The 26,282-nt window shown below is 43.1% G+C and overlaps 2 long non-coding RNA genes across 2 annotated transcripts; both read right to left on the bottom strand.

Moving 5' to 3' along the window:
* On the bottom strand, positions 4,887 to 14,717 carry LOC109717091. The gene is made up of 4 exons (XR_002218115.1): positions 14,612 to 14,717; positions 14,439 to 14,509; positions 13,645 to 13,759; positions 4,887 to 5,137 (listed from the first exon to the last, which is right to left on the bottom strand). It is a non-coding gene; the product is annotated as an uncharacterized LOC109717091 (long non-coding RNA).
* On the bottom strand, positions 14,793 to 15,272 carry LOC109717092. Its single transcript, XR_002218116.1, has 3 exons — positions 15,132 to 15,272; positions 14,942 to 15,057; positions 14,793 to 14,863 (listed from the first exon to the last, which is right to left on the bottom strand). It is a non-coding gene; the product is annotated as an uncharacterized LOC109717092 (long non-coding RNA).

Genomic DNA, 26,282 nt, shown 5'->3' with positions numbered 1-26,282 from the left:
GCCAGGGATCGCGGGAAGGGAGTTGCTTCGAGCTAGCTTCCTTCGAGGACGAGTTGCTAGGTGGTCTACCTCTCGATTGTTATTTCTTTTGCGAGAGGTTGAGAGTTTTACCAGTGTATTAGAGATCACCACTTTTGTACTTTCGAGACAGATATTGTACTACTTATGACTCCTTTTATTGTCTAGCTTTACTTCTTTACTTTGGTGTAGATGTTAGAACTATACTCACTCTGATATCATTAGTTGCTAGTTATTTCACTTCTTCTATTTGTTCTACTACTTGCTTTTACTTCCGCTTTTATTATAGACGCCTTATATGTGTAGACATATGGCGGGTCTGGGCACGCTACCGTGAGGGCCTCCGCCGGTCCCGGGGCATGACAATTCATTTATTGATCGGCTGTTTGCCGAGTTGTATGGCATCCCTTTGATTTTCTTGTTGCATCCGGGACATGTCATAGTACCCGACCACACTCTGGATATTAGAGAGTATTGCCCTAGTTGCCCCGTACGGGTAGGAGAGTGGATTATGCCCGTGGACTTGCTAGCTTTGCGTAAGCTGGGGGATTTTGATGTGGTCTTGGGCATGGATTGGTTGACCAAGTATTATGCCACCATTGATTGTAAGAATCGCACGGTTACCTTTAGAGAACCGGGGCAGACCGATGTGGTATTTAGAGGATGCCGGAGTTCGCTGTTTGCGATGTCGATCAGTTTGTCTTGAGCTAGGCAGCTGATTAGTAGAGGTTGTGTAGCCTACTTGGCTAGTGTGGTGTTGGGGGGCGACGATAACACCCCTAGGATTGAGGATATTCCGGTGGTACGGAAGTTTCGGGATGTGTTTCCAGCTGAGCTACCGGGTATGCCTCCTGATAGGGAGATTGAGTTTGTAGTAGATCTCGTCCCTGGGACTACTCCAATCTCGAAGGCATCCTATAGGATGGCACCGGCAGAGCTGAAGGAGCTGAGGGCACAGCTGCAGGATCTACTGGATAAAGGCTTCATTCGACCAAGCGTCTCGCCTTGGGGAGCGCCGGTTCTGTTCGTCAGGAAGAAGGACGGATCACTACGCCTTTGTGTGGACTATCGTGAACTTAATAAGGTCACGATCAAGAATAAGTATCCGTTGCCGAGGATCGACGACTTGTTTGATCAGCTTCAGGGATCGTGTGTGTATTCCAAGATCGACTTGCAGTCGGGATACCACCAGTTAAAGATCAAACCAGAGGATGTGTCGAAGACGACTTTCAGGACACGGTATGGACATTATGAGTTCACAGTTATGCCGTTCGGGCTCACTAATGCCCCAGCAGCTTTTATGGATCTAATGAACCGTGTCTTCAAGCCTTATCTAGACAGGTTCGTCGTGGTGTTCATCGACGATATTTTGGTTTACTCCCAAAGTGATGCGGATCACAAGGAACATTTGAGGCTTGTACTTCAGATACTTCGGCAAAAGGAGCTTTATGCCAAGTTGACAAAGTGTGAATTTTGGCTTCGAGAAGTAGCTTTCCTTGGACATTTGATTTCGGGATCAGGTATAGCCGTGGATCCTAAGAAGATTGAGGCAATCAAGGATTGGACGAGATCGACGAGCGTCACGGAGATACGGAGCTTTCTGGGATTGGCCGGTTACTACCGGAGATTCGTTGAGGGGTTTGCCAAGTTGACTACTCCCCTCACGAGACTCACGCATAAAGGAGTCAAGTTCATTTGGAACGATGCTTGCGAAAGAAGTTTCCAAGAGTTGAAGCGCAGATTGACGACCGCCTCAATCCTAACCTTGCCAGTTGCTGGAGCAGGGTATGTGGTTTATAGTGATGCTTTCCTTAACGGATTGGATTGTGTATTGACGCAGGACGGCAAGGTGATCGCGTACGCTTCTCGCCAACTAAAGGAATATGAAAAGAACTATCCGACGCATGATTTGGAGTTGGCGGCCGTAGTCTTCACATTGAAGTTATGGCGCCACTACTTGTATGGCGAGCGGTGTGAAGTATACACGGATCACAAGGCTGTCTGAAGACTCCTCCAAAAGTGCGAAACAAACCTCGGGTCTCTGTCTGATACGATCGAGATCGGCATACCATGCAACCTAACAATCTCATCCAGATATAGCTGAGCGAGTCTTTTCCTGGACCAGGTGGTCTGTACTGGTAAGAAGTAGGCAGACTTGGTCAGTTTGCCCACTATCACCCAAATAGCATCGAAAGGACCCTGTGCTCTCGACAATCCGACAACAAAGTCCATCGTGATCTGCTCCCATTTCCACTCGGGCACTAGTAGACTCTGAAGCTTGCCAGCAGGTACCTGGTGCTCTGCCTTAACCTGTTGGCAAGTTAGACACCGAGCCACATACCTGCCAATGTCTCTCTTCATTCCATTCCACTAGAAGTGTGCCTTCAAATTCTTATATATCTTTGTTCCACCAGGGGAAACCGTATAAGATGAGTAGTAAGCCTCTTTCAAAATCTCCTCTTAGATCCCTAAATCTATAGGCACACATAGTCGGTCCCTGTATCGCAGTACTCCCGAACCATCCACAGAAAAGGCATCTGCCTGTCCCCTCTCTAACTGCTCTCGAATCCTTGACAAATGAGAGTTTTCACTCTGTTTCTCCCTGATCTTGTCCAACAAAGTGGGCTACAAAATCATAGACATCAGTTTTGCAGTAGACCCAGGGGACACTACCTCGAGCCTCAACTGCTGCAGCTCCTCAAGTAACGGCCTCTGCTGAGTAATCATCATGCTCAAGCTTTGCACTAAATTCCTGCTCAACGCATCTGCCACCACATTTGCCTTGCCGGAATGTGCTGAATACTAATATCATAGTCCTTCAACAACTCCAACCACCGGCGTTGCCTCAGGTTCAACTCCTTTTGGGTGAACAGATACTTAAGACTTTTATGATCAGTAAAACCTCACGGTGCTCGCCATATAAATAATACCGCCACAACTTTAAAGTAAAAACCACTGCGGCAAACTCCAAGTCATGCGTGGGGTAATTCTTTTCGTAATCCTTCAATTGCCGTGAAGCATAAGCAATTACCCTACCATACTGCATCAGCACAACCTAACCGGCTGTGCAATGCATCACTGTATATCACAAATCTTTCCCCATCACTGGAAGGGCAAGGATAGGAGCTGAATCATAAACAGAAGGTCCAGAAACCAGAGGAGGAACAGTCGGCGGAGCAAGGGGTACGGTCATCGGCGGAGCCTCAGGTATATGTACATCCTGACTCCCAGATGCCGCTGTTGTCGCCTGTCGTGACACTAGATCCTGCAGACTCTTCATATGCTCCTCCTGTCTTTGCATAGCCCCAATCAAAGCGCTCACCTGAGCACGCAACTCTCGAACCTCGCTAGATCCAGACCGCTCCGGCACCTCAGGAGGTGAGGCCGGAGTGGATCTCGTCGCACGCCGTGGAGGCATTTCTCCTGAAACAAACCATTCACATCAGTAAAACAAAATCAATCAGGCGAAAACAATCAAGCGTATTTATACCCAACCCTTAGCTTTATGTTGTTGGCCACCAACATAACTCTTTTCGTCGTGTATAAATATCACTTGGATCAACCCCTAATTAACATTAGAGACTTACTAACAACTAATCCAATTTACTTGGCTTTCGCTATCATTTGATTCATGCCACTCGCGTTCCTAGTTCCTAGGTTTCCAAATCTTAAGTCCCCTAGGTCATCCTAGACTTTTACTTATCACTTGTTCTGATACCACTTTATCTGTCACGTCCCGCTATGGCCAATTTGGTCGATCCGGGCCCGTACACAGACGCCGAATGGACAGAACCTCCTCTGTCCGCCCAAGGCTCAACAACAACGAGTACATGTATAAAGAAATAAACAATTTCCAGGATGACATTTCAATATACATGGCTTGCACAAGGGCAAGCAACAATCACAAGTGATAGTAAGCTAACTAAACATGAAATTCACTGTAATTTAAAACTTTTAAATGAAATCATACATAACGGAATAACTGTAACATTTAGTTATTTACATGCTTTATAATACATTTATTTACATGTCTCTGTACATCAAAATATCTCACATGAACTCAAAATGGCAAATCACTAGAACTCTGGTGTCCACTAGCTAGGATGCTAGGCCCTTGCCGCGATCCTCGGCCACACCGCTCGCGCTGGAACCTGTATGGTTAGTGGTGTGAGAACTACTAAAAGTTCCCAGTGGGTTCGGCCGCCGACCTCGCCGACTCACCCACTAGGTCTATTCAGGCATATGTAGGTAAAAGAAGTAAACAGATAGTATCAATCCCGAATAGCATCAATCTTCTTCGGGTCCATTGCTACTCTAACTGCAGAAATCACATGGCCCAAAAAAGAACCTCCCGAAGCCAGAACTCCCACTTCTTCAGCTTAGCATACAACTTCTTCTCCCTCAGAAGTTGTAACACAATCCTCAAGTGCTCATCATACTCGGCATCACTCCGAGAGTATATCAGGATATCATTAATGAAAATCGCTACAAATCTATCCAAGAACGGCTTGAATACTCTATTCACTAGATCCATAAATGCGGCAGGGGCATTCGTCAATCCAAAAGGCATCACAGTAAACTCATAATGCCCGTACCGAGTTTGAAAATTCGTCTTGGGAACGTCCTCGGCCCTCATCCTCAGCTGGTGGTAACCGGACTGGAGATCAATCTTCGAGAAGGCACAAGATCCTTGCAGCTGATCTGTCACGCCCCGAGTCCACAACAGAGGTCGATAAGGACGTCAACAGACCCGCCGAACGGACAGAGTTTCCCCGGTTCGAACGAAGCGACAACAAAATCGACCAGTAGAAGACAAACCACTGAGATCAAACATGAGCGGTATCCACAACACATGAATCAAGAAGAGGTACCGAATAAACAAATAACATGTATCAGAGCGCTATTTCCAAACTAAGTTGCCGTACAACACGAACATCACTAAATGAACCTCAAACTCAAAAGAAAAGTACACGAAAACAGCCTAGCCCCTCGCCAGTGCAGGCAGGCTGTACAACATAGCACTCTATCTGGTGGTCCTCTACTGAAAAGGCATGCTGGTAGAAAATGCTAACTACTGCGCGATCCCCCTCACCTCGATCAACCGACAGTATACGAACCCCTGAAAAATAAACCACCAAAGGGTGTGAGAACTAATGATTAGTAGTTCCTAGTGGGTATGGTCAACGATAACCACGACCTTCCCACTAGGTCTACTGGAAGCCAGATTAATTAATAAACAGTAGAATATATGGTAAATAAGTAGTTGAATGCAAGTACACAGGGTAATTAACTGAACAGGTAAATGAATGACCGAAAGTAACAATCAAGATAATTGGCTCTAGGCAGTATAAATGAATGTCAAGTACAGTAAAAGACTAACTGACTATGACCTACATAGGCAAATGTAAAGTAACAGTAAATGAATAACTGCATGTAATATAAACAACTCTCTATACCTGTCTCTATACCTGTTGTACTATCATGTCCCTGTATACGTAACGAGAGGAAAGGAAAGAAACTGAGTAGTGTATGCAATAATGTAGCTACTACTAAAGAAATACGGGTAAATTGCATTGTTACCCCCTAAACTTTTGGCAAAGTTTCACTTTACCCCTCGAACTCCTAAAATAGACATCTAACCCCCTAAACTTTAATATTTCGTTCATGTTACCCCTTCCGTCAGTTTTCCGTTAAGCTCCGTTAACCGGAAATTGACGGAAGGGGTAAAACTAATGAAATATTAGAGTTTAAGGTGTTAGATGTCTATTTTAGGAGTCTGGGGGGTTAAGTGAAACTCGTTAAAAGTTCAGGGGGTATCAATACAATTTACCCAAATTTTTACTATAAATTATTTTTAAATTTTTATATTAAAAATTTCTAATTGGCTGAAATGAAGTACAAAAATTTTATTTAAGTATATTTTATAGAACAATGCTTCTAAAGATAAAAAGGACAAACGAGTACTACAGAAAATTAACTGAGAATTAAAATCTCTATATCCGAGTGAGGACACCTATTGTAAATCAACTATATTAGCGAGTACACCAGGATAGTAGAGTGTTCAAGCATCGTAGTTAGTTAGTATCGTTCTTTTTTTACCTTTAAGCCACTCTAATTCATTTCTTCCACTTTTATTTTATTACAATAAAATATAGGATACATTATGGTATGATTTATTTTAGGATAAAAATATATATAAATTCAAAATTAAGCATGATCACTAACTTGAGGATTAGTAGTCAATGCATAAGTAACATATTATAATAAAATAATTTATAGTCAAGAGTCCCGTACTGAGTAAATTGCATTATTACCTCCTGAACTTTTGTCGAGTTTCACTTAACCCCCCAAACTCCTAAAATAGGCATTTAACACCCTAAACTCTAATATTTCATTCATTTTACCCCTTCCGTCAGTTTTCGGTTAACGGAGCTTGACGGAAAACTGACGGAAGGGGTAACATGAACGAAATATTAGAGTTTAGGGGGTTAGATGTCCATTTTAGAAGTTTGAGGGGTAAAGTGAAACTTCGCCAAAAGTTCAGGTGGTAACAGTGTAATTTACCCAAACAAATACTGTAATAGTACCCAATCATAACGACCGACTCGTACGTTCGGTCAAGCCTGCGCCCGCCTAGTGCCGGAATCGCACTCCCGCAGGTGCACCGTCGACACCTAGGCTCTACCCCCAGCCCGAACACCACTCCCGCAGGTGGGTCGTCTTCCTAAGGGTACACATATCTCTGATATAACTGGTCAGCATCCGGAGCGGCACTCGAAGGGGAGCGACCCCTACCGAGTCTAGTAGCACGTAGCACTATCAAACTCAATGTGGCTCTGCAGGCTATAATCTATGTCATGGTCAACAATATCACAATGCCCAATCCAATGTCTTCAGGGTAGTCATAGAGTAAACAGTAGGTCAAACGTCATGATAGCATAAACAAAGGCCCTCTCTATGTCCAAATCTCTACACACTACCGCCGCGCTATGCACGGCCACTGACGCACAATATATGGCATGCATGATACAAGTGACTAATAGTGATGCATCAAGATGACATTTCTTATCACATAGTATATATATGCCATGTACGATACAAGTGAATAATAGATGACTCAACCAAGATACATGAAATGTCAATTGGCCTCCCAAGACCTGAATTAAACTATCTAAATATTGCTAACAATTACTATATCATGGCAAGGAAAGAAGTGTGGCTTACATTAGTTTTCATCTATGCATATGAACTCAACTTCATGCTAATAGCATCTTTTTCAACAAATAAAATCACGAACACAGACATAAGTTACGTCTATTCAACACAATACTCAAGGATAAATTATCGTGTACATATGAGCTTATGAGAAATCTAGATTTCTACTCAAATCCATGCTAACATAACTCTTAGATGCTCATGAACATATGGATACAAGTAGACATAGAAGGAAATCCGTTATTTTCGACGACTCGGAACCCACCTCAACGGCTATATCGGCTCCGGCAAGGAAAGCACTACTCACGTACATCCTCGGCTCATGATTGCCCGAAAACACTTACAATTCGATTAGCCGGACGTGCGTCACAAACTAGATCACATGCCTTAATACCCTGTAAGGTCCAATTTGATGATAGGGGTGTGAATTGCGCCAATGTCACTTTCGTTTCAGTATTTCATTTCATTCCTCTTTTCTTTCTATCTTTTCCTCTTTTTTCTTTTTATCCCTCTCTCTTTCATTCTTTTCATCTCAAACTACCCTTGCAGCTGCTGCAGCTGCTGTTACTGCTGCTGCTGCTTGTGCAGTCAGCAGCAGCAGTAGTTTGCTGCTGCTGCTCTGCAGTGAGCAGCGGCAATGAGCAGCAGCAGCTGCTCTTCTCGCAGCAGCAGCTCGCGGCAGCATGCGGCTGCGGCAGTAATAGCTGCAGCAGCAGCAGGGAGAGGGGGTGAGAGGGACAGAGATAAAAACAGAAAAGGAAAGAAAAAGGAAGGAAGAGGAGAAGAAAAGAAACTAGAAATCCCACCTCCTCTTCTTCTTCTTCTTCTTTCTTCTTCTTCTCTTTCTCTTCTTCTCTATCGTTTCTTTTTCCCCTTCTGCTTTTCTTTAAAAATCTGAGAAAGAAAAAGAGAAGAAAGGGATAAGAACAAGCCATTTTGCAACTTGGCCCACTATTTTTGCTATTTGCAATTTGGTCCCTCCTAATGAAACATTGGCCCAATTCATCCGTTTTCGTGTCAATTTCGCGCCAAAACGGTTTCACCTTATTTCATCTTCGTGCCCACACGTTAACCGGCAACGTACACAGCGTCCAAATGAAAACAATTCAGTATTCCACATGATCAAACATATTATTAATGCGCGGCAAATGATACTTGTTCTTGATGGTCACTTTATTCAGCTCTCGATAATCTACACATAACCTAAGTGAACCATCATTCTTCTTCACGAATAACACCGACGTTCCCCAAGGCAATACACTGGGTCTCACATACCCCTTATCCATTAGATCCTGAAGCTACCCCTTTAGCTCTCTCAGCTCTGCCGGTGCCATCCGGTAGGGTGCCTTCGAGATTGGTGCAGTTTCAGTAACTACATCAATCACAAACTCGATCTCTCTATCTGGCGGCATAGTCGTCAACTCCGGGGGAAACACATCCGAAAACTCGCGAACTATAGGAATATCCTCGAGTTCCGGTGCCGCCGTAGGCACCTCCACAACCGTCGCCAGAAAAACGATTCATCCTCTACTCATCAGCTGTCGAGCCCTCGCCGAAGAAATCCAAGTGGCAAACAACGTACTCCTGCAGCCTCTATAAGTAAACTCCTTCTGGCCTGGCTCACGGAACGTCACTTTCCTCACTCCACAGTCAATCGTAGCGTAATATCGTGCCAGCCAATCCATGTCAAGCACAACGTCAACGTAAGGTACCGGACTTCTAAAATTATGAAGTTACGGTGTACGTTTAAATGGTTCCGGTGAGATTGCGGTGGAATGTAACGTACCGGATTTTAAATATAAAAGTGAAAATAAATAAAAATAGTATGAGATACTATTATAGTGGATTTAGAGAAGTGAAATATAGGTTGAGAATGACCTGTGCTGAAATCGGAGCGAAAACAGAAGATTTAGAATTTTCTGTGAGAAACGGGGCAGATAAATTAGCAGAAAATGCACAGTATCAGAAAATTATGAAAACTGGAGGATATGTCAAAAATATTTTTATGAGGCTACATTTCAAGTTTCATATCATTCTGACACCCGGAAGGTGAAAAATAAAATCGAACTGCTATCTGCTAAAGATTACAGTTCGGCACAGCTTTCGGTGACCAAACGGGATCGAAACTGAAATATTAAAATTTCTTTGGACTTATTAAGTAAAACCGAGCTTGGGTCTACGATGCGAGCGAGAGACACTATGCGTAGTTGCGATAGATTTAGGCGGTAGGCCTACGTAGTATTTGCGACTGTTGGTCCACATGTGAAAGCCGACGTAATCAGTTTAGCTGACAACTCTGTGGAGGAGTTGGAGTAAGGAAGTGAATTCTCGAAATACGAGAGTTGGACTTCCCTCAAAATCGACTAATTGTCAAGTGGGAGTGTTTTGGAAAAGCCGAAGAAGTCAAATGCACCAAAAGTGCATTGCTACGGATTCGCGAGAGCAAGTTATGCCAAATCTGCATTTGGCAAAAATTGCCCTCGGAGACGGTCCCTGGCAAGGAGAGACCGGTCCCACCCGCTGGTGGTTGCGGCAACGCGCGAGGCAACCGGTCCCCGGGCCAGGGAGACCGGTTCCCGAACGCGTGAGATTGGGAAGGTCCTCTGGGACCGGTCCCTGGCAGGGAGAGACCGGTCCCCGAGTGTGAAATTTGCCCAGGCAGGCTCGGTCTTGTTGGAGGAGTTGGAGAACTTGAGGATAATGCTCTTTTGTGGATCGAGATTCGAGAGGCGCCGAAGTGGGCCATCTCTCAATAGAGCAAAGGTCCGAGTGTGATTGGAGCACTCGCGATTGGTCGATGCACCAACGATATTGCTTTTAAGCAATGCCGGTGATTGAATCGGAGTGTGTTCCCTGGCGGGATGAGAAATGCAAAGAGGAGTTCTTTGCAGGCTGGTTGGTGAGAGGTGTGAGAATGTGTAGAGTTGTTGAATGTCAACTTACACTACCACCGAGACTCGCGGAGCCGTAATGCACTTTTAGAGTTACGCTTAGCAAATGTGAGTGAAATTGGTCTCACATCCTCCGTAGTGGGCCTTTGGATGATTCCAACGAGTGAAAGGCCACTCCGGGATGGAAAAGTGCATTGAAACCCTCGATTACTCGATGAATTAAGTTGAGGTATGAATTGGAGTTGGATTTGAAGTGAGTTAGTTTCGAGGATGAAACTCTTTTAAGGAGGGGAGGATGTAAGGTACCGGACTTCTAAAATTATGAAGTTACGGTGTACGTTTAAATGGTTCCGGTGAGGTTGCGGTGGAATGTAACGTACCGGATTTTAAATATAAAAGTGAAAATAAATAAAAATAGTATGAGATACTATTATAGTGGATTTAGAGAAATGAAATATAGGTTGGGAATAACCTGTGCTGAAATCGGAGCGAAAACAGAAGATTTAGAATTTTCTGTGAGAAACGGAACAGATAAATTAGCAGAAAATGCACAGTGTCAGAAAATTATGCAAACTGGAGAATATGTCAGAAATATTTTTATGAGGCTACATTTAAAGTTTCATGTCATTCTGACACCCGGAAGGTGAAAAATCGAACTGCTATCTGCTAAAGATTACAGTTCGGCACAGCTTTCGGTGACCAAACGGGGTCGAAACTGAAATATTAAAATTTTTTTGGACTTATTAAGTAAAACCGAGCTTGCCTATTAAATTTGAGCGCAAACAGACATTCAGAAGGGCTCCGACGAAAAACGTCAGTTTGTAGCTGCTTACCGCGTGTGAATAGTGTATTGTTGAGGGTGTTATATGTAAAAGAAGCATTTGCTTCTTCCTCCCTCAACCGTGCAGCCACACCACACACACACACGCGCGCATGCATGGAGGGAGAGAGAGATCTCCCTTTCTCTCTCTAAATCTCTCCCAAAGTTGATGGATTTGGTGGAGATTGGAGCTTAGGGGAAGATCAACATCATCATCTTCTTCCTCCTTGGTTCAAGAGCAAGCTTAGAGAGGTAAGCATCATGCTCTCTAATGGTAGATCCTTGTAGATGGGTTTTTAATCCCTAAAATTGGATTTAGAGGAACCCTAGCATGCTAAGGAGTGGATCTATGCTTGAATCTAGAGGTTTTATGTGAATTTCTTGCATAGTGCAAACCTAGGGCATCAAAAATAGAGTTTTGTAAAATAGTTGGGTTTGATCTCAATTGACCCTCCATAAACCTAATTGCTAGGTCTACGAACACGCTGGCGAAGTCGGTTCGGCAATTCGTCGAGCCGTTGCGAAGTTATTAAAGAAGCGGACGTTTAGGCTTCGTTTCCGCATGGAGGGCCGAGGCGACGTCCAAAGATCGCGAAGTTGGATCCCAAGCACCGTAGTAAATTAACGAAGACCCTTTTTATCCGAGGCTACAAAGCGTTGCGCGGTTGGTGCTCATTTGCAAGATCGAGGCGAAGCGGGTCACGAGTACCGCGGGAGGCCGATTGCAAGTGACTATAAGCAATCGGAGAGCGAATCGAGGTGGGTTGTGCTTACCGAAGCGACTAGGTCGCCTTTATGTCTAAGAGAAATGAAAATCCATGTTGATGCATATAAATGTTAAATGATGCATGTAGCTAATGCTAAATAATGCATGTTGATAATATGATGCAAATGCTAAGTAGATGCATGTAAAATGATATAGAGATCATAGAATGCATGACATGTAAATGCTGGAATGCATGATGAGCAAGTTATATAATGCTAGATAATTACATTAAATGCATGTTGACATTGTGAAGTGCATACTAATATAAGATATCATGCTGGATTCATAAGACATGAACTTGGTTGATAACTCTAGATTGAGTAGAGAACTTGACTTTGGAAATAGGAACATGAGAACTATAGAATGCTCGATTGGACAACTAGGAATTGAATAGATCGAGTGGCATCTAACCTAGTGTCGTAAACAGAGGTTGAACAGAAATGACAATGAACCTAGTGTTAGTAAACATAGGTCGGACATAGGGATGTTGAACCTAGTGTCAGTGAACATAGGTTGAACCAGTGAACCTAGAAGCTGAGATCTAGGTAGTGATGATATAGAACTTAGAGTTTTGTAACCTAGGTTGTGATATAGTAAACCTAGAGTGGCTTTGAACCTAGGTTGTTGAGTATAGTGGTAGCAGCCACTAGGATGTTCTAGGTCGACAGCTTAGGGTTGGTTATGGACCCTTGACCTGTGGAAGTGGATTCCGGAATCCTAGGACCTGTGATGACCTTGGTATCAAGGCTAGGGCGTGTGCGACAATTTCGCCGCCGAGATTGATACCAAGGAAGGATTGGGAGGTGAGTGTACAGAGATCACCGCCCGGGGCTTGAACCATTGTCGTGGCGTGTGCGACGACTTCGCCACCGGATGGTTAAGTCAGTTTGTGGATTATACCGCCAATTTGACTTGAGCCATTGTTGGGTGAGGTGCGATTCGTTCACCGCCAGATGGCTAAGTCAAGGGACTTGGACCAGTGTTCGGCGAGTGCGACGACTTCGCCGCCAGCTGGTTAAGTCACAGAGGGCGGCCAATGCGCGGGCTATCCGCGAATGATTGACTCGAGGCCGAGTCGAGTGGTTAGCTTGATTAGGTTAATAGAAACCTTATAAGCTAGTGATAAAGGTAAAAAGCTAAGGTAATAGAGACCTTAGAAGCAAGTGGGATTTAACTTGAGAATCTAAGGTAGTAGGAACCTTAGAGTTGAATGACATGAGCTAAGGCTAGCTGAGTTGAATGTAGAATCAATAGATCTACTGAATGGTTGCATAATTGCTTAGAACTGCATAATATTCATATTGCATATTGTGAGACATGTTATCTGTTAGTTGCATAATAACATTATGATATATATCTATAGATGTTTTTGGACTAACATAATTGCAGTGCCTCCTTGGACCTAATGGTCGAGCTTTTCTCTTGGGTAGCCGTACCCACTGGGAACCATGGAGTTGGTTCTCACCCCACGTTGTTTTGGGGTGTTATATGTTCACACGTGAGCGGCTCGGCGGCGCGAGGAAATACTTTAGCCCATCATGTGACCACTCCGGAGTGCACTGCCTGGGGGAGAGCGACCACCACCAAGCTAAAACAGATTATGTGAGTAAGATCTGATCCCCCTTTAGAGGATTCCACTGAGAGACAACGTCTCATTTAACTCTAACTAGTTCTTTATGCTAGTTTCACAAGTTCATTTCTCGATGCTAACCAAATCTCTAGTTAGAATGTCACAAAGTTCACTATTGTTATAGTCCATGCATTCATAGGGTTCTATGTCCACATTCTATAAGCAGCATATGTTAAGAAGAATTCACACTTTTACTTGCACAATGCCAAATACCCTTATAATGCGTGACTATAAATATAAATATGCTCAATGAATTATCATAGACATAAAAAGTGATTCGAAGATTTCGGATAGCACCACCCACCTGTAGTGGTGTCAATAACTAGAATCCATGTCTCGGAATGCGTTGACGACTATCTCTCGCGACTCGACGCAAATGGAACTAGAACGGCCTCTATCGTAATTAGCGCGTCGTCGACCTGTCGAAATGTCAATTCAGACTTTCGAGCATGTTTAACCTTCAATTATACGCTAACAATAGGGATAAGGGTGAGCATTAAGAGTGAAAAGACCAAATTGGCCTTGCTGCTACTCAGCTGATGTTGCTGCTGCTTGCTGTACCGGTACAGGATGATGGTTGTACCGGTACACCAATGCGAATTTCACAGGGCAATGCTCATTTTGGCTTCCCACACTCACGTCACTTAACTTCTTTTTCCTACCAAGTTTCTACAGCAATTCCATTCCTTCTAATCAGAAATTAACATTACTTTCATTTAGAACATAGGGCTCATCAAATTCAACTTGCTCAATTAGCTAGCTTCTACTCCACTAATTAATAGAAGAGAGTTCAAAGCTGAAATTCAGCTTTTGGAAATTCTGCATTTACTTCTCAACTTGGGAGTATTTTATAATACCCAACATTACCTAAGCTTCTTTTATGCAATTATAGAAATCCTAGCTGAGAGGCAAGTTACTTACACCAATTTCCAAGTTTCCTTTTGCTGATTTCTAATTTAGCAGCTTTGCTGATTTCCAATTCAGCAACTTCAATCAACCTGAAATCCAGGTCTGCCCATTTCAGCAGCAAGAAAGCCTTCTAGAAGTCATCTCTAAGGTAAGTAAGTGATCGATAATAAAATATATGAACAAGCTTACCTTAATTAGGTATTCTACCAGGGTGTTTTTAGCTTCAGCAATCGAAATTCTGCTTCAAGGTTTCTCCGCAGCTGCAGTTTCAGTAGTACAAGGTTTAATTCCATAAAGTTTTTATCACTTAGAACCTCCTCTTAAGAATTTGCGCTAATTCCAGCTGGAAAGTAATCCTTTACCTGAAGCTCCAAGTTTACTTTCCCAAGTGTTTCTGAGTTCGGATTAGCAGGGAGTTTCAAGCAAGCACCAATTCTCCATATCAGTCTTTACTGAAATTTCCTGCATGCACAGGTCAGTCTACACATTAAAAAAAAAAACTCTCTTAAGTCACCACCTACATCTTAAGTAATACACTAGCACTTGCCTCAGCTGATTTCCCTGCTCGGATAAGCAAGGCTTCAACTTCACGAACTTCACCAAGCCTTCAATTCCTGACAGCAAGGAATCCTCTTCAACTTTTCTTTAAGGTAAGTAACTTAAGTAGAATCAGTTACTAGCAAGCTTCTCACCTTAATAGAGATCTTCTTCTAATTAATTCCAGCCTTAAAACCTTCCTTGCTGCTCACAGCAAGAAGCACTCAACTCCAATCAGCTCGAGAACCTCTAGGCTGTCAACTGCACAAAACTATATAAATATCCTCTCTAAGTATCCTCTCTAAATAATTAACTTAGCTAGGATGAAATACTAATCAAGTTTACCTTGATTAGATGCTGTTCCAGGTGATTTCGCAGCTCCAATCAGCTCATATTTCTTGCTTGGATCAGCTTTACTCCTTCAGTCAGCAACTACTCCAAGCTGCCAACCTCAAGTCCTCAACCTTCTTTGTCTAGAGAGAGAAGGAGAAGGTATCAGATGACAAGGAAGGAAGAGAAGTTCTGCTTCAGCACTTGGACAGGTGTATTCCACTGAGGTTGAGATGATAAGGGTGAAAAATTGCATCTTAGCCCTTTAAAATACTGAAATTGCCTTGTTGGCAATTGCTGCCCGCAACTGTATACCGGTTCAGCAATCAGCCTGTACCGGTACAACATGCAAATTTTGCCCTGGCAGCGGCTTGACAGCAACTTCTTTCGCAGCCCTTTACTCGCTTCTAATTCATTCCGATTTCCTTCAAACACCTCCAAAACATGCCAAATGAACTTCCCAAGCTACCCAATTAATTTTAGAAGCAATAATTTTCAATTTGGCATCAATTTGACCATTTTTGACCAAATCGACTAAAATTTCAGCATTCACATAGAAATGGCAATTGGATATCTGTAACCATTCCGATTCCATTCTTGTCTATTCTCACATATCAAAAATATGTCAATTACTGTTCTCAAGCCTCTAATTGAGTTGAGAAATGCATAATTTCCATTTTAGCATTATTGTGACCACTTTAATCACAATTAGCTTTTAATCCAATTTCAGTCTATTACAAGCATATCCCATCGACATAGCTTAGGGGTATAGAAAATGAAAGGAATACAATGTATCAAATTTGCAATAAGTAATTGTTGTAATAACTTAGATTGCATTTGGATGAAAAGAATAGTAACTGGGATGTAAAAAGTATGAATGTAAATGCTTGTAATAACATAGGATGTGTTTATGTCGTTTGATACCTTCCTTATGCAATCTTGATTGAAATGTGTTCCTGGTTGGAACTTCGTACATTATATTAATTGCGATGCCTTGAACGTACAGGGGAGACTCTGTCTGTAGTACAGGAAAAATCCTGTCCGTTCGGCGGTCTGTCGGCGCGCCGCGACCCCTGCCAAATAGGCGGGTGGTTGCGGGGCGTGACAGTCAAAGTCCTGTAGCTGCCCTAAAACCAACAGGTCTGCGGGCATGATCCAAGAATCTAACTGCACCCGACACGACCAACAACACTCTGCTACCTGTAAGACATGGTCGGGAATCTGCACGTCTCGTGCTTGCAACAACAGCCCTACCTATGACCATGCAACAATGCAAATGCTCGATTAACAAAAGAATGTGATGCACCGATATCAAAAATGGTACGAGCTCGAATACCAGAAATTAAAATGATACCTGCCACCACTCGGTCGGCTGTTGTAGAGTCCTCCACCTAAGCTGCATATACCCTGCCACTCGGAGCCTGCTGTCGCCGCTATCTCTGTTGCGATATAGACGCTCCGTCCTCCTGGCGATAACTCGATACTGCTTCGTAAGACTGCTGAGCTGTCGGCGGTGCTGACGCCGTCGATGGTGCTGGGTATGCTGCTCGGGGACAAGCCGCTCTCATATCTCCAGACTGACCACAAGTAAAACAGCGGCCTTCTATCTGCTCACACTGTCGAGGCCACAAATCCACACTAAGGAGTCCCCCGTGACTGTCCCTGCTGACGAGATCCTCTGGCACGCTGACGCCCGGAAGACCCACGACCCTAAGAGCATGATGGTGGAGGCCTCGGCTGATGCCTGCTGCTCGACTGTTCTCCATCATCTAGAACCGGGCGCTTCCTATCTCGACTCTGCCCCTGTACATGAGTTCGCTCACGGATCAATACATCACCTCTCTCCACCCAAAGAGCCTGCTCAATCGACGCATTCAAGGTCCTCAACCTCTGCGCCTGTACCAACCGAAAAATCTCTACCCTCAAGCCTCCCTCATACAGGTATGCCTGGTGAGCCTCGTCACTGGCTACAAATGGAATACAGTTAAGGAGCCGAGTAAACTCGCGGGTGTACTCCTGAACTGATCGCTCCCCCTGCTGCACTTCAGATCCTCTTCGAGCTTCTGCTTCGCGCTGTTTGGGAAATACGCCCCGTACAACATTCCACAAAACTCATCCCACCTTATCTGCAAAGCCACCAACCTACAGGTCTGCCTCATCCTCCTCCACCAAGAATGTGCATCGCCAGCCAAGTAATGTACTCCCAAATGAACCTGCTCCTGCTCTAGTATAAACAGATCCTCAAACAGTTTCTCCATCGCGCTCACCCAGCCCTCTACAATCCAGGGCTCCGTGCAACTGCCGTCAAAGTTCGGCGAGTCAAAATGGCGGAAACGAGCAAGCCACTCAGTCATCCGCTCCTGTTCTGCCTCAGTCATCTGTGATGCATCTCCAGAAGATGTAACCAGCGCCGTGGGAACTGTCACTGGTGGAGGTACCGCTGTGGCTGGTGCGGTCACGGGAGTAGTAGGGGGTGGAACTGACTGCTCTGGTGCTCTCGGGCCTGTACTCTGTGGCGGAGCTAATGCCTCGCACATTCTCTGTAACAATGCCCCCTGCTGCCTCGTCACCTCCGTCAAGGTAGCTAACTGCTCACTCAGATCCGGGGGTGCACTCAATCCTGCCTACTCAGGCATCTCAGGAGGTACGGCGCGATCACGCGTCGGTGGTCGACCTCGGCGTCGATACATAGCTGCATGAAACAAAACAAGGGTCAGATACAAAACACAAACACTCTCGACCCAATCAAGCGAAAGTCTAGAAGGCGGGCCCCTGTTTCTCCTCAAAATTATATCGTCTGCAGCCAACATAATTTTTCTTGGCCGAAACAGACACTCCTTCAATCATTCACTTCACTCTAGGAGGAGTTAAAACAAATCAATCGCTGACTTTCGCGATAATTCACGCCTCTCGCGTCTTGCCTTCCTAAGGTTTGCCAAACTTAAGGTTCCTAGGTCCCAACGACCTAATGCTAAGCTCTGATACCAACTTAATTTGTCACGCCCCAGATTACTCGTTTTCCCGGGCACGCCGACAAATCCGCCGTATACAAATAAATTTTTTCTGTATACGAAGCGATAGCTGTACCTGTAAAAATACAATACTACAACAAATAGGATAGAGCTGCTAAATAGAAAAACATATATAAATAACATCGGTTCAATGTATATACATAGCATCCAGATACATAATCACTCGCTCCAACGAGTGATAAACATCAGTATGTAGAAAAATAAAAAACCAACACTACCTGCGGCTGGTACTCCTCTAGATCAGCAACAAAACGGGAAGGGATCTAGCTCGCTACTCCCTTTCCATGATCCATATCAGTGACAGCAGCAGTCAAAGAAGAAGCCTGTGCAAAAAAGGACCCAAAACTGGATGTGAGAACTACTGCAAAAAGGAGTAGTCCTCGGTGTATACCGCTACCGACCTCAACGGCTCACCCACTAAGTCTACAGAAGTATGCTCAAGAATAGTAAGAAAGCTGAAAAAACTCTACAGTTATATGCTACTATACTATCACTAACCAACACTCTGCAGGTATGGAAATGCACTGTCTGACACAATCTCACTAGGGACAATGAACACACCCATCCCGCCTGTCGAAGCAACACTAACTACCACCATGCTGGGCCGTCAGTAGAGAGCGAGTTCAACAAGGACACAACGACAACAACGCAGAAGCGCAAAGCCCGACTCCGGAGTGGCACTCATGGTTGCTACCCAACCGAATATGCAAGCGTATATCTGTTGAGCTCAATCATGCTCTCACAGGCTATAGTCAAAGCAGAAGGGTCTAACTGGTCTAACAATCATAATCTACATACCCTCGGCACAATCCGATGCTAAAACAGCAATCATGGTCCATCGTCAACCACAACGGCACCCGACAGTCCGGAACAGTCTATACACTACTGTAAAAATAAACTCGGCATCCCAGAACGAGCGTAAATGCATTCTACACTTCTCTGGGTATCCACCGTCTACAAACTGTGGCGATACAAATAAACTACGGCTTCTATAACTAAATCTGGTAGTTTTAAAAAATGACGGTGTAGAATCGATAGTTTTCTCCTAAGTCAATTCCAAGTCCAACATGTGTAATAAAACTATCAACTAAAGATCTAATTCAAATTCCATTTAAAAACAATGCAAATCTACAAATTGAGCTAGTAACATGATATACGAAGCCTAAAACACATGCTATCAACTTCGGCTTAGAAGGAAATCCGGCGATTCTGGTAAACATTAACCCACCTCTAGCGTGAGTCTGACAAAGACTAGAAGTCGCTAGGAGAAGCTCAGCCAAGATCAACCACGAACCAGCAAAGATCTTCTCTAAAGATCTAAACACAAAAACACCAAAATTTTCATCAATACCCTCAAATTTAGCACTTAAGCTTAATTCCTCCAAATTGCAATGTCAAACTCACCTTCCAATCCTCAATTCAGGTGAAGAAAAGTCCCAAAATCAGTGGAGAATGATGAAGCAACTACCTCTGGTCCGAATTCCAGCTTCCTTAAAGAATTGATCCAAGAAAACCATAAAATTCCTAATTTCAGCTCAAATACACCAACAGCTCAGAAAAACATCAAATTGGCCAAGCAAACCTCAATCAATTGCTGTCAAATTAGCTCCACGAGATCTCCAAGAAGTCTGGTAACCACCAAACCAAGTTTCGCAGAAATTGGATCTTCCTACGTCGCACACGAGCCAAAAAGCCGAAGGCCGCTGCTGGAATTCTGCTGGAATTGGAGTCCTCAATGTGTAATTGTGTAATTTGGAGAGTTAGAGGGACTTTGGTGTAAAAATCCAGGTATCACTGTGAAGGAGGGTGAAAATCCATCTCAGGTGATCGATCACTTCCTTTTATAAATAGGTGAAAGGGTACAATAAGCCCCAAGAACAAGGAATACTAACGTGCTGTCCTGCAGGAAACAGGACTTTCGAGTGCCCGAAACCCACAATTGGGCGCCCGAAACTCCCAGGCTATACAAAAACTCTTCCTTGGTTCCTCCCCCTACGGTATGCTATGCCCTTAACCTGGTTCGATGGTCCCCACCTACCAACATATACATGTGTCAAAGCAAACGTTAATCACGAGGTGAACATTCGGGCACACTTCTGGGTGCCCAAAACACAGGGTCCGAGTTGGCTTCCAGTTTCAGTTCAGTTCAGCACTCAAGATCCGGGCGACCTAAACCATGTTCCGAGTGCCCGAAACTGGCAAAACTCTAATTTTTCTTATTTGAGTGTGCCAAGTCCGTTTCTACATCATTTTTTTGCAAAAACGACTCCGATTCAGTCCGACACTCTCCAGACGTGTCGACCAGTCGCTAATACTGTAGCCAATCCGATACAAAGCCCCCGAGACACTACAGCAGAGGCGGGCGAGGGAGCAAGACCGCCCGTCGCCGGGAAGGGGCCTGCGTCGCAGCAGCGAGATCGTGCTGTAGCGGCCGCCGCCGGGGTCGCAGGTCTCGAGGCTCGCCTTCGATGCCCTCAAGCAGCTCACCGTCTACGCCGACCTCCTCCTCGTGGGAGATGGAGTGGTGCTCCCGAGGGCCATCCCAGCGGCGCCGCCGGCTAACAACGGCCTCCGCCGCCTCCTTCTTCTTCTTTTTTGTATCCTTCTCTTCTCCTTCTTCTTCTTTTTTGTTGTCATCATCAATGATCCGCCGCTGCCGCCGTCTTCTCCCGCCGCCCGAAGAGGAAGAGAAAGAGGATGAGGGTGAGGACATTTTTGCAAATGTGCTTTTGGAGGGACATATTTGTGAGGGCAAAATTGTCATTTCACAAGCATACTATTAAAAAATTAATAGTTTTCTAACGGATCCTAACCAGAGGGACATATCTGAATACATTAGGACTTTTGCGAGGACAACTTATGAAAGTTGAGCTTTGCAAGACTATATCTGCAATTCACCTGATTTGCAGAGATGTGTATGCAATTAACCCTATAAATTCTTAGGGTGGTGACCCGCCGATTATGACGAATAAAAATTATTAAAAAATTATAAAAATAAAATATTAATAAAATTTAAAAGTAGCATATAAAAATTATATTATAAATAAAAAAATTTTAAATATAAAAGGTTATATTATGATTAAAAATTTAATAATTTAAAAATAATCAACCGTGTTTAAAAAATTGCATGACATGAAAAACTTTGCTTTTCTAAGCTTTCATAATAAAATTATCAAATATAAATGGTATAGTAATTATACCATGTCAAAAGAGCATCAAACTGTAATAGTCAATTAAAAATCTGTTGTCGTCGTCATGATCACTACTATGCATTATTTCTAAATTAGAAAAAAGATCAACCTCTAAATAGAGAAATTTATTGAGAAAGGGCTTTTAGAGATACAATAGGGGGTTTAGGTTATCGAAACTTCGAAAGATGGAAAGACAGAAAGCGGTGAAGAAGAGAGTAACAGAGTGCTAGAGATAATGGCTTTGAATCTCATTAGGAGGGTGTAAGGATTATAGAATACAAAGATACGGGATGAAAAAAAAAAAAACAGAATGCAAAGAGAGGATGGAAAGGAGGAAAAAAAACATAATGAGCCCCTTTTTTCCCAATATTAAGGAGATGGTGCCACGTAATATTTTAATAATGAGAAATTATATATATTAATAAATAAAAAATTTATTATTATGCAAAGAGAGGATGGAAAGGAAGAAAAAAAAACATAGTGGGCCCCTTTTCCCCATATTAAGGAGATGGTGCCACATAAGATTTTAATCATGAGAATTTATAGATGTTAATTAATTGATATTTTTTTTATCTTAAATAGGAGTAGACACGTATGATTAATTAGACTTTTACTGATTTCCATTTTTAATAAAAATGGACAATTGTGATCATTTATATATTTATTGTCTCCTGTCAATACATCATATAATATAATACAAACTGCTAGGAGCCGAATTTCTCAACCCTTTACCTGGTCAAAGGTCTCCCTAGAGAAACATGCAGGGATTAAGTATGGCTTCAAGTAGTGACCCCCGAATTTTGCGCCCTCCAACGGATCAAGCAATTCGGCTAATGAGGGATCAGATCAGCCGAGTCCAAACATGGTGAATGGTTCACCGTGAATGGTTTATCGTGTCCAAACATCCTTGCCCCATCTCCGCTCGCGTGGCGTTGACGGCGCCTGCGTGGCAGGGACAAGGCCAAAATTGCTATTACAAATTTGGTGGGGCTATTTTTGAAATAAATTTTTTTGAGGGGGCCAAATGCAAAAAAAACCCTAAAAATATATTGCTCAAAAAGGAGAAACATTTCGCTATCCTACTCTGTAATATTTAAAATTTGTTTTGAAGTTTCCTTCTAGTGGCACCAAGAGATCTCTCTCAGAGATATGAAACAAGCTTTGCCAACATATTCTGGTAATATGCAAGGCGGGTTTTACCATCATATACTGACCATTTGTTACTGTGTTATTGAGGGACCGATTGTTGATTACTCGTCATATTTACATTCGCACGTGTGTTTCTGCATACGATATATGCTACAATTCAGCCCCCTTGTGTGAATCACCTCCATACTTTGTTTTCCGAGAAGCAACCGTGCAAAATATTTTTTGCCGAAAAAAATAGCAAACCTTGTGCATCATCCATCATTTTGTAATTTTGGAGGCGAATAACTTGATATATTTTGCGGAGAAGATTATTTGAGAAAGATTCTGTATTCTGTATTTTATGCTCGGACCCTGGTTAGGGTTGTCGCATGTGATTCCATGCCACAAATTTCTTTTAAATTATTATTTTTTTTAATTTGATAAATCATCCCTCGAAGGTAATACGGCAATCAAATATGACCGGATAACTTAATTATTCTAACGTTTGGAAGTGTCTCTAATTGGATCCATGAATAATCTCTTGTTCAAGGTGTCATCTAATTGGATCAACAGCATCAATATCACCGACCCCGACGCCACGCCCACGCCTCCACTTCGGGCGATGGCGTCGATGTCGTCCTCGCCGGAGAGCAACGGGTGCGAATTACATCAGTGGTACCATCATACCGGCGGAGGCGGAGGCGTAGAGTCAGAGAGAAAAACAAGAGCGTAAAAAAAAAAAGAAAGAGAAAAGAGAAAAAAGATATTTTGATCACAGTCCTGAAAATTCGGATCGAATCTACAAAATCGAGAAATACGGTCCAGTTTTGCAAAAAGCTCAAAACTTGTGAGTTTTTTATGCAAATATGTATTAAATGAGGATTCTCACCTCCCGAGAAAAAGTACATAAAATTATAATTTATCTATTATACTTTCTTAAATATTTACATATTATATTGTAGTAAGCATTTAAAGAGTCAGATTATTTAAAAGTACAATGGATAAGTCATAACTCCATGATTTTTTTTTTCTTTTTTTCAGGAGACGAGAATCCTCATATAATATAAAACTAAAAATAATATAATATGCTAAGAATAATATAGTATATTTATATTATAAATAATGTATTACCAATAATATAGTATAAATAGTATAATATATTATACAAATGGTACAATATTTGTAAACATGATGAAAATATTGTACAATTTATATAAATATTATATTGCTTAGGGAGAATGTATTGTATCCTTTCTTCTTTGCTTATTGTATTTAGTTTTTTTTATTATTTTTGTATTAGATGATGTTCTCGTTTTTCGAGAAAAAATGTATATAGATATGACTTGCTTGTTGTATTTCAAAAAATTTTAATTTATGTATTTTATCTGTTTATTATTAGAATAGGAACAATTTGGTCACATTTTTAAAAAATAAATAAATCAGCATAATCTTAAAAAACGGAGTAGATTTGTTCAAAGCGCAAGATCGGTAGACTTTTTATGTAAAAAGGCCATAAACTATTTAGTAAAATAATTAGTTTAACAAAATAAAAATTGTTTTTTGAGGCTGTGGCCTGTGGAGGGCTTTTTTTTTTTTCCTTAATAAAAAAAGTAAAAAAAGAAAGAAAAAAGAGAGGGAAAGGGTGAGAGAGTTGGACACTTGGACTTGGTCCTGGTAGAATGGGTACGGGTCCAGTAACCGAATGGCGGCCTTTCCGACAACAACCCGATCCGAGACGATAGGACTGACAGCTCACGGCGGGACAACCTGCTGCCCCGCTCTTTTCCTTTCTTGCTCGTCTTCAACCTCCGTCCAACTCGATTCCGTTGGCACCCCAACTTCTTCCCTCCGGCCGGCCGTTCCTGTGATTTTCTTGGGTTGCCGACGGCTGCGACGACCATCATCTCCTCTCTGTCTCTGTCTCTGTCTCTCTCCATAAGAGCTGGGTATTAGGATTCTACAAAATCGTAGAGAGGTTAGACAGGGGTAGTGTAGTATCCCGAACTCGTCGCAACCACCGAGGATGAGAATTTGCTGAGATGGTATGGCGACGGGGATGATGGGTATACTACGGCCTCCAATTTAGCGAATTGGGATAAGAATTAAGAGGAATTTAAGGTAAGAGGTGAGGGAAGGATAGAGATAGAGATAGAGAATTGAGGTAGAGAGATAGAGATTGGGATTAGGGTAGAAATAGAGGAGAGAAGAGTAGAGAAGAGAAGAGAAGAGAAAGGGGTTGGATAAGAACTTGTGGGGGAGAAATAGACTTAATTCATTTCATTTCATTCATCCCTTCCAATTACATCAGGTTAACTATAAATATACTCTATGCAACTTGTATGGAAATGTAATTAAACTATTCTACGAGGGCTATATTGTAAAATTGGTAAATAGAGGTGTGGGCCGGCGGTACCTTGGGCCTCGGTTTGAGCTTAGCAGGTCCCTGGAGCCTTGTAATCGGGCGCGGGTTATCGGGTACCCCTCCGCTTGACCCTCGGATTTGCGCGCCGATCCTCGGATTGGGTCGCCCGACCCGCCAGAGCGGAAGCTACTACGCTCCCTCGCCTAGATCCAGCTTGCCGCTCTCCGCTCGATCTCCTCCTCCCCCTCCTCCTCTTTGATTCGGAAGCACCTTACCGTCTGATCAGCTTCTCGAGCTCCCCTTCCTCCACCTTGCGGCTGCCGCTTATCCCTTCCTAACTGAGTAAAGTTGTTATCTTTTTCCCCATTTTACTAACTACTACTATTATTTTCCCAGGTTGTTACAATCCCTTCCCCTTAATTTCATCCTTGTCCTCAAGGCTGGAGCTCATGAACATATTTGAACTGGGTTTGGGAGTGCCCAGTTGCCTCCTAAGTAGCACTTCTTCTCCTTCCAAGTTACTTCTTTTAACCCACATTTCGAATCCTTTGCTCTGTTTTCTTGCCCCCTTGCGCCGATCTGAGGTGTTTTCCAATTATGTCTACACTCGACCATCTCCTCCGGCTGGTAGCATGGACGGCGGCCCTGTTGGGGCAGGAGTTCACCCTTGGGACCATCAGGTAGTCGCAACCTGCGCGCCGCCGATCTTGTTTGCTCCGAGATATAGTAAAGTCCAAATTGGTTAATTGTGAGCCTCAGATACCCTTCCAGAGACATGATAGGTTGCTCACAGAGTAACAACTTCAAGCATAATTGCTCTATAACCTTGTGTCTGTCCTGCTCACTTTGCTTACTCCGACTTGAAATCAACTCCACTAGAGTATTCTCCGAAAGGATTGATACATAGGCTGGTGGAAAATAACCAAATACAGCTCGAAAGAATTGCACTTGTGTTGAAGTGTGGAAATTGTCGCCAACCCATCCTTCTGCAAGGGACCACCATATATAGCTCTGTTTCGGCTTATTTTCCCACTCAACTCGCAAGTAACTGTCATATTCTTGCACTAACTGTTGTAAATTCCTGATCATTCCTGCGCAGCGAAAGAACAGTTCAATTCTATGATAAATTTGCCATATTCCTGAAGTGTGAAGTCCAACAGCCCATTCTCCATTAGATTCCTTCAGCTTGGCTTGTTCGTAGGCCAATGACAATGAACAAGGGTGTGGCATTTTGAGCATTGCCCCTAGTTCGTTGTATTCATTCGCAAAGCCCCACACTTGGCAAGCCTCTGCCAGGTTAGAATTGTGGATTGGTTTTTGAACTCTTAAGTTCTCCGATCTGGCTCGATAGTCTTCCAGTGCCCTGCTTTGCATTTGCCTGCAGAACACATCAGTGTCATCAGGTAGGCACTTGATGTCAATCCTCTTCCACCTATCTGCAGGAATTTTCTTC

This window comes from Ananas comosus, linkage group 11, assembly GCF_001540865.1.
Source record: "Ananas comosus cultivar F153 linkage group 11, ASM154086v1, whole genome shotgun sequence".
Taxonomy (NCBI): Eukaryota; Viridiplantae; Streptophyta; class Magnoliopsida; order Poales; family Bromeliaceae; genus Ananas; species Ananas comosus.
The sequence above is the reverse complement of the archived record's forward strand: the minus strand, read 5'-3'. Positions and strand labels throughout refer to the sequence as shown.